The sequence below is a fragment of the Salvelinus namaycush genome, unplaced genomic scaffold (assembly GCF_016432855.1).
Source record: "Salvelinus namaycush isolate Seneca unplaced genomic scaffold, SaNama_1.0 Scaffold1032, whole genome shotgun sequence".
NCBI classification, from domain to species: Eukaryota; Metazoa; Chordata; class Actinopteri; order Salmoniformes; family Salmonidae; genus Salvelinus; species Salvelinus namaycush.
Window position 1 is genome coordinate 46,013 of NW_024057712.1, and position 12,096 is coordinate 58,108.

A 12,096-nucleotide genomic window follows, 5' to 3' on the forward strand; every position below is an offset into this window, starting at 1 on the left:
CCCAAACCCCACGCCTAACCTTAACCTCTCCCCAAACCCCACACCTAACCTTAACCTCTCCCCAAACCCCACGCCTAACCTTAACCTCTCCCTAAACCCCATGCCTAACCTTAACCTCTCCCTAAACCCCATGCCTAACCTTAACCTCTCCCCAAACCCCACGCCTAACCTTAACCTCTCCCCAAACCCCACACCTAACCTTAACCTCTCCCCAAACCCCACGCCTAACTTTAACCTCTCCCCAAACCCCACGCCTAACCTTAACCTCTCCCCAAACCCCACACCTAACCTTAACCTCTCCCCAAACCCCACGCCTAACCTTAACCTCTCCCCAAACCCCACACCTAACCTTAACCTCTCCCCAAACCCCACGCCTAACCTTAACCTCTCCCCAAACCCCACGCCTAACCTTAACCTCTCCCCAAACCCCACGCCTAACCTTAACCTCTCCCCAAACCCCACACCTAACCTTAACCTCTCCCCAAACCCCACACCTAACCTTAACCTCTCCCCTAACCCCACGCCTAACCTTAACCTCTCCCCAAACCCCACGCCTAACCTTAACCTCTCCCCAAACCCCACGCCTAACCTTAACCTCTCCCCAAACCCCACGCCTAACCTTAACCTCTCCCCAAACCCCACGCCTAACCTTAACCTCTCCCCAAACCCCACGCCTAACCTTAACCTCTCCCCAAACCCCACGCCTAACCTTAACCTCTCCCCAAACCCCACGCCTAACCTTAACCTCTCCCCAAACCCCACGCCTAACCTTAACCTCTCCCCAAACCCCACGCCTAACCTTAACCTCTCCCCAAACCCCACGCCTAACCTTAACCTCTCCCCAAACCCCACGCCTAACCTTAACCTCTCCCCAAACCCCACGCCTAACCTTAACCTCTCCCCAAACCCCACGCCTAACCTTAACCTCTCCCCAAACCCCACGCCTAACCTTAACCTCTCCCCAAACCCCACGCCTAACCTTAACCTCTCCCCAAACCCCACGCCTAACCTTAACCTCTCCCCAAACCCCACGCCTAACCTTAACCTCTCCCCAAACCCCACGCCTAACCTTAATGTTTACCATTACCCTAATCAGGGTTCTCATCCTAACTTAATCCCTATCTCCCTCCTTTACCCTAATCCTGACTCCCCTATGGAGAGTGATCTGCACCAATCACTAAACCGCAACACTTCCTCTGTCTCTTCTCCTTTGTCATCAATACTCAATCAACAGACAATTATCATCCCCCTAGTAACCACATTTTCACATAGAATCAGATCCCTACATCAATCAATCAAACACAACTTCTCTACAGTTCAGCACACTTACATACCACTCAAACCATACAGAATAATTTCAGCATTCAGAAAGAACAACAATTTAAAGGACCTCCTCACCAAAGCAAGATTCAGTAGTAAGCCACCACAAGACCCCAAATCTCACAATTTCCATTTTCGACAGATAAAGTTCATTACAAACATACACAGCCATACATCAGCACCAGTACAAGAATCCTATTCATTGAACACCCATAACGCCATTTATATCATTACATGCACACTCTGCAATAAACAATACATCGGAGAAACCAAACACACCATAGAAACCAGACTCAAACAACACCTGTATAACATTAAAAGGGCACACCTACAAACGGCACTCATAACCCACTTCCAGGAGCACCCCATCACCCACCTTACCATATCAGGGTTACAGTCACATATAGGCTGGACCTGTGGGCAGCGAAAGAGGGTAGAACGGGAGTGGATCCAGCACCTACAGACAATAACGCCAAATGGCCTGAACGAGAGGGTTTAGAAAATGGGTTTTAACAGACAGGAAAATGGATGGAGAAGAACATGGTTTTATTTATATTTTATCTATACTCTATATATTTATGTTTTGTTCGGTTTTAGTTTGGTATTTCCTTTTCTTAGGGCTTTCCTTTCTTTTAACAGAATAAAACAATAAAACCAACTAAATGCACAATATTGCTTTTATGTTCATATTTAACAACATTATGGTTGAATGAATCTTTCACCACATCGGCTCCTGCACTGTCACCCAGAAAAAAAGGCATTTTAGAACTTACTTCAGTTTAATTTATGATCTTAGGAGGACACCTACGGGCCTTTTTAAGTACTACACATGTACTTTCATTTAAACAGTGTAAAGAAAGAGTCAATTGTATTGATATGGCCACTGCAACCTGTATGCTCTAGTCGGCTGGCCCTCCATACATATTCGTCACGCCAGACCCACTGGCTCCAGGTCATCTATAAGTCTATGCTAGGTCAAGCTCCGCCTTATCTCAGCTCACTGGTCACGATAACAACACCCACCCGTAGCACGCGCTCCAGCAGGTATATCTCACTGGTCATCCCCAAAGCCAACACCTCCTTTGGCCGCCTTTCCTTCCAGTTCTCTGCTGCCAATGACTGGAACGAATTGCAAAAATCGCTGAAGCTGGATGGAGACTTATATTTCCCTCACTAACTTTAAACATCAGCTATCTGAGCAGCTATCCGATCACTGCAGCTGTACATAGCCCATCTATAAATAGCCCACCCAATTTACCTACCTCTTCCCCATTTTGTTTTTATTTACTTTCTGCTCTTTTGCACACCAGTATTTCTACTTGCACATCATCATCTGCTCATCTATCACACCAGTGTTAATTTGCTAAATTTTAATTCATTCGCTACTATGGTCCATTTATTGCCTTACCTCCTCACGACATTTACAAACACTATGTATAGACATAGTTTTTTTTCTACTATTATGTAATTGACTGTACGTTTGTTTATTCTAAATGTGTAACTCAGTGTTGTTGTTTGTGTTGCACTGCTTTGCTTTATCTTAGCCAGGTCGCAGTTGTAAATGAGAACTTGTTCTCCACTAGCTTTCCTGGTAAAATAAAGGTGAAATAATACAAAAAAAGAAACATTTTATTTCCAGGAAGGGGATGTAGCTCAGTGGTAGAGCGCATGCTTTGCATGTATGAGGTCCTGGGTTCAATCCCCAGATTCTCCAAATGACATTTTTGCATTGACCCAATACCTACTTTCCAGAATGTTGAAAATCTAACCAGGAAACAGAGATGTGCTAAATCATTTGGTCTTGTAATCTGAAGAACATGCGTTCAATCCCTGTTCGCACATTTATAGAACAGAAGTGGCAGCATGGTTGCCAACATTTATGGCATCAATTTCAAAAACTGAAGTTCATGTGTTCGATCCCTGTCCGTACCTGTTTTAAGAATTGCTGCTATCATTTCATTGTAGTTTCAATGGAGTGGTGTATATAAAAAGTATATTGTATTAATATTGCATTTTCTCAGCAAATGAAATGGGATGGAAGCTCAGAGGGGGAGTGCATGCTATATATGTTTGAGGTCCTCGGTTCAATCCCAAGATTCTCCACTGAGTTTATTTGTGTGCCAAATTCACATTTACACAACTACTACTTTCCAGAATGTTGATATATATTGCTGTATAGATAGGCATGGTGGCCAAGTGGTAAGGCGTCGGTCTCGTAAACCGAAGATCATGGGTTCAAATCCCATCCGTGCCTTTATGAAAGACATCTGATACCATTAAAATGTACTCTCATTGGAGCACTGTAGGAAAAGCAAGTTTTTCAATATGGCATCACAACTATTATAGTAAGGGGATGTGTCTCTACGGTAGAGCCAATACTTAACATGTATGCGGTCCAAAGTTAATCCCCAACTTCTCTGCCGAGTCTATTTAGTTGTTAAATTAGCTTTTGCACAACTCCCACTTTCCACAATGTTGACATTCTAAGAAGGAAATAGATGTGCTAAGTCATCTGTTTTTGTCAACTGAAGCACATGGGTTCAATCCTTGTTCGACGTTTACGGAAGATAGCTGATATTATGGAAATGTACTTTCATTAGAACAGTGTAAAGAAAGAGTCAATTGTATTGATATGGCCACTGCGACCTGTATGCTCTAGTCGGCTGGCCCTCGTTACATATTCGTCGCGCCAGACCCACTGGCTCCAGGTCATCTATAAGTCTATGCTAGGTCAATCTCCGCCTTATCTCAGCTCACTGGTCACGATAACAACACCCACCCGTAGCACGCGCTCCAGCAGGTATATCTCACTGGTCATCCCCAAAGCCAACACCTCCTTTGGCCGCCTTTCCTTCCAGTTCTCTGCTGCCAATGACTGGAACGAATTGCAAAAATCGCTGAAGCTGGATGGAGACTTATATTTCCCTCACTAACTTTAAACATCAGCTATCTGAGCAGCTATCCGATCACTGCAGCTGTACATAGCCCATCTGTAAATAGCCCACCCAATCTACCTACCTCTTCCCCATTTTGTTTTTATATACTTTCTGCTCTTTTGCACACCAGTATTTCTACTTGCACATCATCATCTGCTCATCTATCACACCAGTGTTAATTTGCTAAATTTTAATTCATTCGCTACTATGGTCCATTTATTGCCTTACCTCCTCACGACATTTACAAACACTATGTATAGACATAGTTTTTTTTCTACTATTATGTAATTGACTGTACATTTGTTTATTCTAAATGTGTAACTCAGTGTTGTTGTTTGTGTTGCACTGCTTTGCTTTATCTTAGCCAGGTCGCAGTTGTAAATGAGAACTTGTTCTCCACTAGCTTTCCTGGTAAAATAAAGGTGAAATAATACAAAAAAAGAAACATTTTATTTCCAGGAAGGGGATGTAGCTCAGTGGTAGAGCGCATGCTTTGCATGTATGAGGTCCTGGGTTCAATCCCCAGATTCTCCAATGGACATTTTTGCATTGACCCAATACCTACTTTCCAGAATGTTGAAAATCTAACCAGGAAACAGAGATGTGCTAAATCATTTGGTCTTGTAATCTGAAGAACATGCGTTCAATCCCTGTTCGCACATTTATAGAACAGAAGTGGCAGCATGGTTGCCAACTTTTATGGCATCATTTTCAAAAACTGAAGTTCATGTGTTCGATCCCTGTCCGTACCTGTTTTAAGAATTGCTGCTATCATTTCATTGTAGTTTCAATGGAGTGGTGTATATAAAAAGTATATTGTATTAATATTGCATTTTCTCAGCAAATGAAATGGGATGGAAGCTCAGAGGGGGAGTGCATGCTATATATGTTTGAGGTCCTCGGTTCAATCCCAAGATTCTCCACTGAGTTTATTTGTGTGCCAAATTCACATTTACACAACTACTACTTTCCAGAATGTTGATATATATTGCTGTATAGATAGGCATGGTGGCCAAGTGGTAAGGCGTCGGTCTCGTAAACCGAAGATCATGGGTTCAAATCCCATCCGTGCCTTTATGAAAGACATCTGATACCATTAAAATGTACTCTCATTGGAGCACTGTAGGAAAAGCAAGTTTTTCAATATGGCATCACAACTATTATAGTAAGGGGATGTGTCTCTACGGTAGAGCCAATACTTAACATGTATGCGGTCCAAAGTTAATCCCCAACTTCTCTGCCGAGTCTATTTAGTTGTTAAATTAGCTTTTGCACAACTCCCACTTTCCACAATGTTGACATTCTAAGAAGGAAATAGATGTGCTAAGTCATCTGTTTTTGTCAACTGAAGCACATGGGTTCAATCCTTGTTCGACGTTTACGGAAGATAGCTGATATTATGGAAATGTACTTTCATTAGAACAGTGTAAAGAAAGAGTCAATTGTATTGATATGGCCACTGCGACCTGTATGCTCTAGTCGGCTGGCCCTCGTTACATATTCGTCACGCCAGACCCACTGGCTCCAGGTCATCTATAAGTCTATGCTAGGTCAATCTCCGCCTTATCTCAGCTCACTGGTCACGATAACAACACCCACCCGTAGCACGCGCTCCAGCAGGTATATCTCACTGGTCATCCCCAAAGCCAACACCTCCTTTGGCCGCCTTTCCTTCCAGTTCTCTGCTGCCAATGACTGGAACGAATTGCAAAAATCGCTGAAGCTGGATGGAGACTTATATTTCCCTCACTAACTTTAAACATCAGCTATCTGAGCAGCTATCCGATCACTGCAGCTGTACATAGCCCATCTGTAAATAGCCCACCCAATCTACCTACCTCTTCCCCATTTTGTTTTTATATACTTTCTGCTCTTTTGCACACCAGTATTTCTACTTGCACATCATCATCTGCTCATCTATCACACCAGTGTTAATTTGCTAAATTTTAATTCATTCGCTACTATGGTCCATTTATTGCCTTACCTCCTCACGACATTTACAAACACTATGTATAGACATAGTTTTTTTTCTACTATTATGTAATTGACTGTACGTTTGTTTATTCTAAATGTGTAACTCAGTGTTGTTGTTTGTGTTGCGCTGCTTTGCTTTATCTTAGCCAGGTCGCAGTTGTAAATGAGAACTTGTTCTCCAGTAGCTTTCCTGGTAAAATAAAGGTGAAATAATACAAAATAAGAAAAAATTTCTTTCCCGGAAGGGGATGTAGCTCAGTGGTAGAGCGCATGCTTTGCATGTATGAGGTTTTGGGTTCAATCCCCAGCTTCTCCAATGTACATTTTTGCATTGACCCAATACCTACTTTCCAGAATGTTGAAAATCTAACCAGGAAACAGAGATGTGCTAAATCATTTGGTCTTGTAATCTGAAGAACATGCGTTCAATCCCTGTTCGCACATTTATAGAACAGAAGTGGCAGCATGGTTGCCAACATTTATGGCATCAATTTCAAAAACTGAAGTTCATGTGTTCGATCCCTGTCCGTACCTGTTTTAAGAATTGCTGCTATCATTTCATTGTAGTTTCAATGGAGTGGTGTATATAAAAAGTATATTGTATTAATATTGCATTTTCTCAGCAAATGAAATGGGATGGAAGCTCAGAGGGGGAGTGCATGCTATATATGTTTGAGGTCCTCGGTTCAATCCCAAGATTCTCCACTGAGTTTATTTGTGTGCCAAATTCACATTTACACAACTACTACTTTCCAGAATGTTGATATATATTGCTGTATAGATAGGCATGGTGGCCAAGTGGTAAGGCGTCGGTCTCGTAAACCGAAGATCATGGGTTCAAATCCCATCCGTGCCTTTATGAAAGACATCTGATACCATTAAAATGTACTCTCATTGGAGCACTGTAGGAAAAGCAAGTTTTTCAATATGGCATCACAACTATTATAGTAAGGGGATGTGTCTCTACGGTAGAGCCAATACTTAACATGTATGCGGTCCAAAGTTAATCCCCAACTTCTCTGCCGAGTCTATTTAGTTGTTAAATTAGCTTTTGCACAACTCCCACTTTCCACAATGTTGACATTCTAAGAAGGAAATAGATGTGCTAAGTCATCTGTTTTTGTCAACTGAAGCACATGGGTTCAATCCTTGTTCGACGTTTACGGAAGATAGCTGATATTATGGAAATGTACTTTCATTAGAACAGTGTAAAGAAAGAGTCAATTGTATTGATATGTTCACTGCGACCTGTATGCTCTAGTCGGCTGGCCCTCGTTACATATTCGTCACGCCAGACCCACTGGCTCCAGGTCATCTATAAGTCTATGCTAGGTCAATCTCCGCCTTATCTCAGCTCACTGGTCACGATAACAACACCCACCCGTAGCACGCGCTCCAGCAGGTATATCTCACTGGTCATCCCCAAAGCCAACACCTCCTTTGGCCGCCTTTCCTTCCAGTTCTCTGCTGCCAATGACTGGAACGAATTGCAAAAATCGCTGAAGCTGGATGGAGACTTATATTTCCCTCACTAACTTTAAACATCAGCTATCTGAGCAGCTATCCGATCACTGCAGCTGTACATAGCCCATCTGTAAATAGCCCACCCAATCTACTACCTCTTCCCCATTTTGTTTTTATTTACTTTCTGCTCTTTTGCACACCAGTATTTCTACTTGCACATCATCATCTGCTCATCTATCACACCAGTGTTAATTTGCTAAATTTTAATTCATTCGCTACTATGGTCCATTTATTGCCTTACCTCCTCACGACATTTACAAACACTATGTATAGACATAGTTTTTTTTCTACTATTATGTAATTGACTGTACGTTTGTTTATTCTAAATGTGTAACTCAGTGTTGTTGTTTGTGTTGCACTGCTTTGCTTTATCTTAGCCAGGTCGCAGTTGTAAATGAGAACTTGTTCTCCACTAGCTTTCCTGGTAAAATAAAGGTGAAATAATACAAAAAAAGAAACATTTTATTTCCAGGAAGGGGATGTAGCTCAGTGGTAGAGCGCATGCTTTGCATGTATGAGGTCCTGGGTTCAATCCCCAGCTTCTCCAATGGACATTTTTGCATTGACCCAATACCTACTTTCCAGAATGTTGAAAATCTAACCAGGAAACAGAGATGTGCTAAATCATTTGGTCTTGTAATCTGAAGAACATGCGTTCAATCCCTGTTCGCACATTTATAGAACAGAAGTGGCAGCATGGTTGCCAACTTTTATGGCATCATTTTCAAAAACTGAAGTTCATGTGTTCGATCCCTGTCCGTACCTGTTTTAAGAATTGCTGCTATCATTTCATTGTAGTTTCAATGGAGTGGTGTATATAAAAAGTATATTGTATTAATATTGCATTTTCTCAGCAAATGAAATGGGATGGAAGCTCAGAGGGGGAGTGCATGCTATATATGTTTGAGGTCCTCGGTTCAATCCCAAGATTCTCCACTGAGTTTATTTGTGTGCCAAATTCACATTTACACAACTACTACTTTCCAGAATGTTGATATATATTGCTGTATAGATAGGCATGGTGGCCAAGTGGTAAGGCGTCGGTCTCGTAAACCGAAGATCATGGGTTCAAATCCCATCCGTGCCTTTATGAAAGACATCTGATACCATTAAAATGTACTCTCATTGGAGCACTGTAGGAAAAGCAAGTTTTTCAATATGGCATCACAACTATTATAGTAAGGGGATGTGTCTCTACGGTAGAGCCAATACTTAACATGTATGCGGTCCAAAGTTAATCCCCAACTTCTCTGCCGAGTCTATTTAGTTGTTAAATTAGCTTTTGCACAACTCCCACTTTCCACAATGTTGACATTCTAAGAAGGAAATAGATGTGCTAAGTCATCTGTTTTTGTCAACTGAAGCACATGGGTTCAATCCTTGTTCGACGTTTACGGAAGATAGCTGATATTATGGAAATGTACTTTCATTAGAACAGTGTAAAGAAAGAGTCAATTGTATTGATATGTTCACTGCGACCTGTATGCTCTAGTCGGCTGGCCCTCGTTACATATTCGTCACGCCAGACCCACTGGCTCCAGGTCATCTATAAGTCTATGCTAGGTCAATCTCCGCCTTATCTCAGCTCACTGGTCACGATAACAACACCCACCCGTAGCACGCGCTCCAGCAGGTATATCTCACTGGTCATCCCCAAAGCCAACACCTCCTTTGGCCGCCTTTCCTTCCAGTTCTCTGCTGCCAATGACTGGAACGAATTGCAAAAATCGCTGAAGCTGGATGGAGACTTATATTTCCCTCACTAACTTTAAACATCAGCTATCTGAGCAGCTATCCGATCACTGCAGCTGTACATAGCCCATCTGTAAATAGCCCACCCAATCTACTACCTCTTCCCCATTTTGTTTTTATTTACTTTCTGCTCTTTTGCACACCAGTATTTCTACTTGCACATCATCATCTGCTCATCTATCACACCAGTGTTAATTTGCTAAATTTTAATTCATTCGCTACTATGGTCCATTTATTGCCTTACCTCCTCACGACATTTACAAACACTATGTATAGACATAGTTTTTTTTCTACTATTATGTAATTGACTGTACGTTTGTTTATTCTAAATGTGTAACTCAGTGTTGTTGTTTGTGTTGCACTGCTTTGCTTTATCTTAGCCAGGTCGCAGTTGTAAATGAGAACTTGTTCTCCACTAGCTTTCCTGGTAAAATAAAGGTGAAATAATACAAAAAAAGAAACATTTTATTTCCAGGAAGGGGATGTAGCTCAGTGGTAGAGCGCATGCTTTGCATGTATGAGGTCCTGGGTTCAATCCCCAGCTTCTCCAATGGACATTTTTGCATTGACCCAATACCTACTTTCCAGAATGTTGAAAATCTAACCAGGAAACAGAGATGTGCTAAATCATTTGGTCTTGTAATCTGAAGAACATGCGTTCAATCCCTGTTCGCACATTTATAGAACAGAAGTGGCAGCATGGTTGCCAACTTTTATGGCATCATTTTCAAAAACTGAAGTTCATGTGTTCGATCCCTGTCCGTACCTGTTTTAAGAATTGCTGCTATCATTTCATTGTAGTTTCAATGGAGTGGTGTATATAAAAAGTATATTGTATTAATATTGCATTTTCTCAGCAAATGAAATGGGATGGAAGCTCAGAGGGGGAGTGCATGCTATATATGTTTGAGGTCCTCGGTTCAATCCCAAGATTCTCCACTGAGTTTATTTGTGTGCCAAATTCACATTTACACAACTACTACTTTCCAGAATGTTGATATATATTGCTGTATAGATAGGCATGGTGGCCAAGTGGTAAGGCGTCGGTCTCGTAAACCGAAGATCATGGGTTCAAATCCCATCCGTGCCTTTATGAAAGACATCTGATACCATTAAAATGTACTCTCATTGGAGCACTGTAGGAAAAGCAAGTTTTTCAATATGGCATCACAACTATTATAGTAAGGGGATGTGTCTCTACGGTAGAGCCAATACTTAACATGTATGCGGTCCAAAGTTAATCCCCAACTTCTCTGCCGAGTCTATTTAGTTGTTAAATTAGCTTTTGCACAACTCCCACTTTCCACAATGTTGACATTCTAAGAAGGAAATAGATGTGCTAAGTCATCTGTTTTTGTCAACTGAAGCACATGGGTTCAATCCTTGTTCGACGTTTACGGAAGATAGCTGATATTATGGAAATGTACTTTCATTAGAACAGTGTAAAGAAAGAGTCAATTGTATTGATATGTTCACTGCGACCTGTATGCTCTAGTCGGCTGGCCCTCGTTACATATTCGTCACGCCAGACCCACTGGCTCCAGGTCATCTATAAGTCTATGCTAGGTCAAGCTCCGCCTTATCTCAGCTCACTGGTCACGATAACAACACCCACCCGTAGCACGCGCTCCAGCAGGTATATCTCACTGGTCATCCCCAAAGCCAACACCTCCTTTGGCCGCCTTTCCTTCCAGTTCTCTGCTGCCAATGACTGGAACGAATTGCAAAAATCGCTGAAGCTGGATGGAGACTTATATTTCCCTCACTAACTTTAAACATCAGCTATCTGAGCAGCTAACCGATCACTGCAGCTGTACATAGCCCATCTGTAAATAGCCCACCCAATCTACCTACCTCATCCCCATTTTGTTTTTATTTACTTTCTGCTCTTTTGCACACCAGTATTTCTACTTGCACATCATCTGCTCATCTATCACACCAGTGTTAATTTGCTAAATTGTAATTCATTCGCTACTATGGCCTATTTATTGCCTTACCTCCTCACGACATTTGCAAACACTATGTATAGACATTCTTTTTTTTCTACTATTATGTAATTGACTGTACATTTGTTTATTCTAAATGTGTAACTCTGTGTTGTTGTTTGTGTTGCACTGCTTTGCTTTATCTTAGCCAGGTCGCAGTTGTAAATGAGAACTTGTTCTCCACAAGCTTTCCTGGTAAAATAAAGGTGAAATAATACAAAAAAATAAACATTTTCATATTTCCCAGAAAGGGGATGTAGCTCAGTGGAAGAGCGCATGCTTTGTATGTATGAGGTCCTGGGTTCACTCCCCAGCTTCTCCAATGTAAGTTTTTGCATTAACCCAAAACCTACTTTCCAGAATGTTGAAATTCTTAGCAGGAAACAGAGATGTGCTTAATCATTTGGTCTTGTAATCTGAAGAACATGCCTTCAATCCCTGTTCGCACATTTATAGAACAGAAGTGGCATGGTTGCCAACTTTTATGGCATAATTTTCAAAAACTGAAGTTCATGTGTTCGATCCCTGTCCGTAACTGTTTTAAGAATTGCTGCTATCATTTCATTGTAGTTTCAATGGAGTGGTGTATATAAAAAGTATATTGA

The 12,096-nt window shown here is 41.6% G+C and overlaps 8 non-coding genes across 8 annotated transcripts; all 8 read left to right on the forward strand.

Annotated features, from left to right (window-relative positions):
• Window positions 1–3,502: 3,502 nt before the first annotated feature.
• On the forward strand, window positions 3,503–3,574 carry trnat-cgu. The gene has a single exon. It is a non-coding gene; the product is annotated as a tRNA-Thr (tRNA).
• A 1,684-nt stretch (window positions 3,575–5,258) lies between these two features.
• Window positions 5,259–5,330, forward strand: trnat-cgu. Its single transcript has one exon. It is a non-coding gene; the product is annotated as a tRNA-Thr (tRNA).
• A 1,684-nt stretch (window positions 5,331–7,014) lies between these two features.
• On the forward strand, window positions 7,015–7,086 carry trnat-cgu. The gene has a single exon. It is a non-coding gene; the product is annotated as a tRNA-Thr (tRNA).
• Window positions 7,087–8,229: 1,143 nt separating this feature from the next.
• Window positions 8,230–8,301, forward strand: trnaa-ugc. Its single transcript has one exon. It is a non-coding gene; the product is annotated as a tRNA-Ala (tRNA).
• A 468-nt stretch (window positions 8,302–8,769) lies between these two features.
• Window positions 8,770–8,841, forward strand: trnat-cgu. Its single transcript has one exon. It is a non-coding gene; the product is annotated as a tRNA-Thr (tRNA).
• A 1,143-nt stretch (window positions 8,842–9,984) lies between these two features.
• On the forward strand, window positions 9,985–10,056 carry trnaa-ugc. Its single transcript has one exon. It is a non-coding gene; the product is annotated as a tRNA-Ala (tRNA).
• Window positions 10,057–10,524: 468 nt separating this feature from the next.
• Window positions 10,525–10,596, forward strand: trnat-cgu. The gene has a single exon. It is a non-coding gene; the product is annotated as a tRNA-Thr (tRNA).
• A 1,145-nt stretch (window positions 10,597–11,741) lies between these two features.
• On the forward strand, window positions 11,742–11,813 carry trnat-ugu. Its single transcript has one exon. It is a non-coding gene; the product is annotated as a tRNA-Thr (tRNA).
• Window positions 11,814–12,096: the final 283 nt, after the last annotated feature.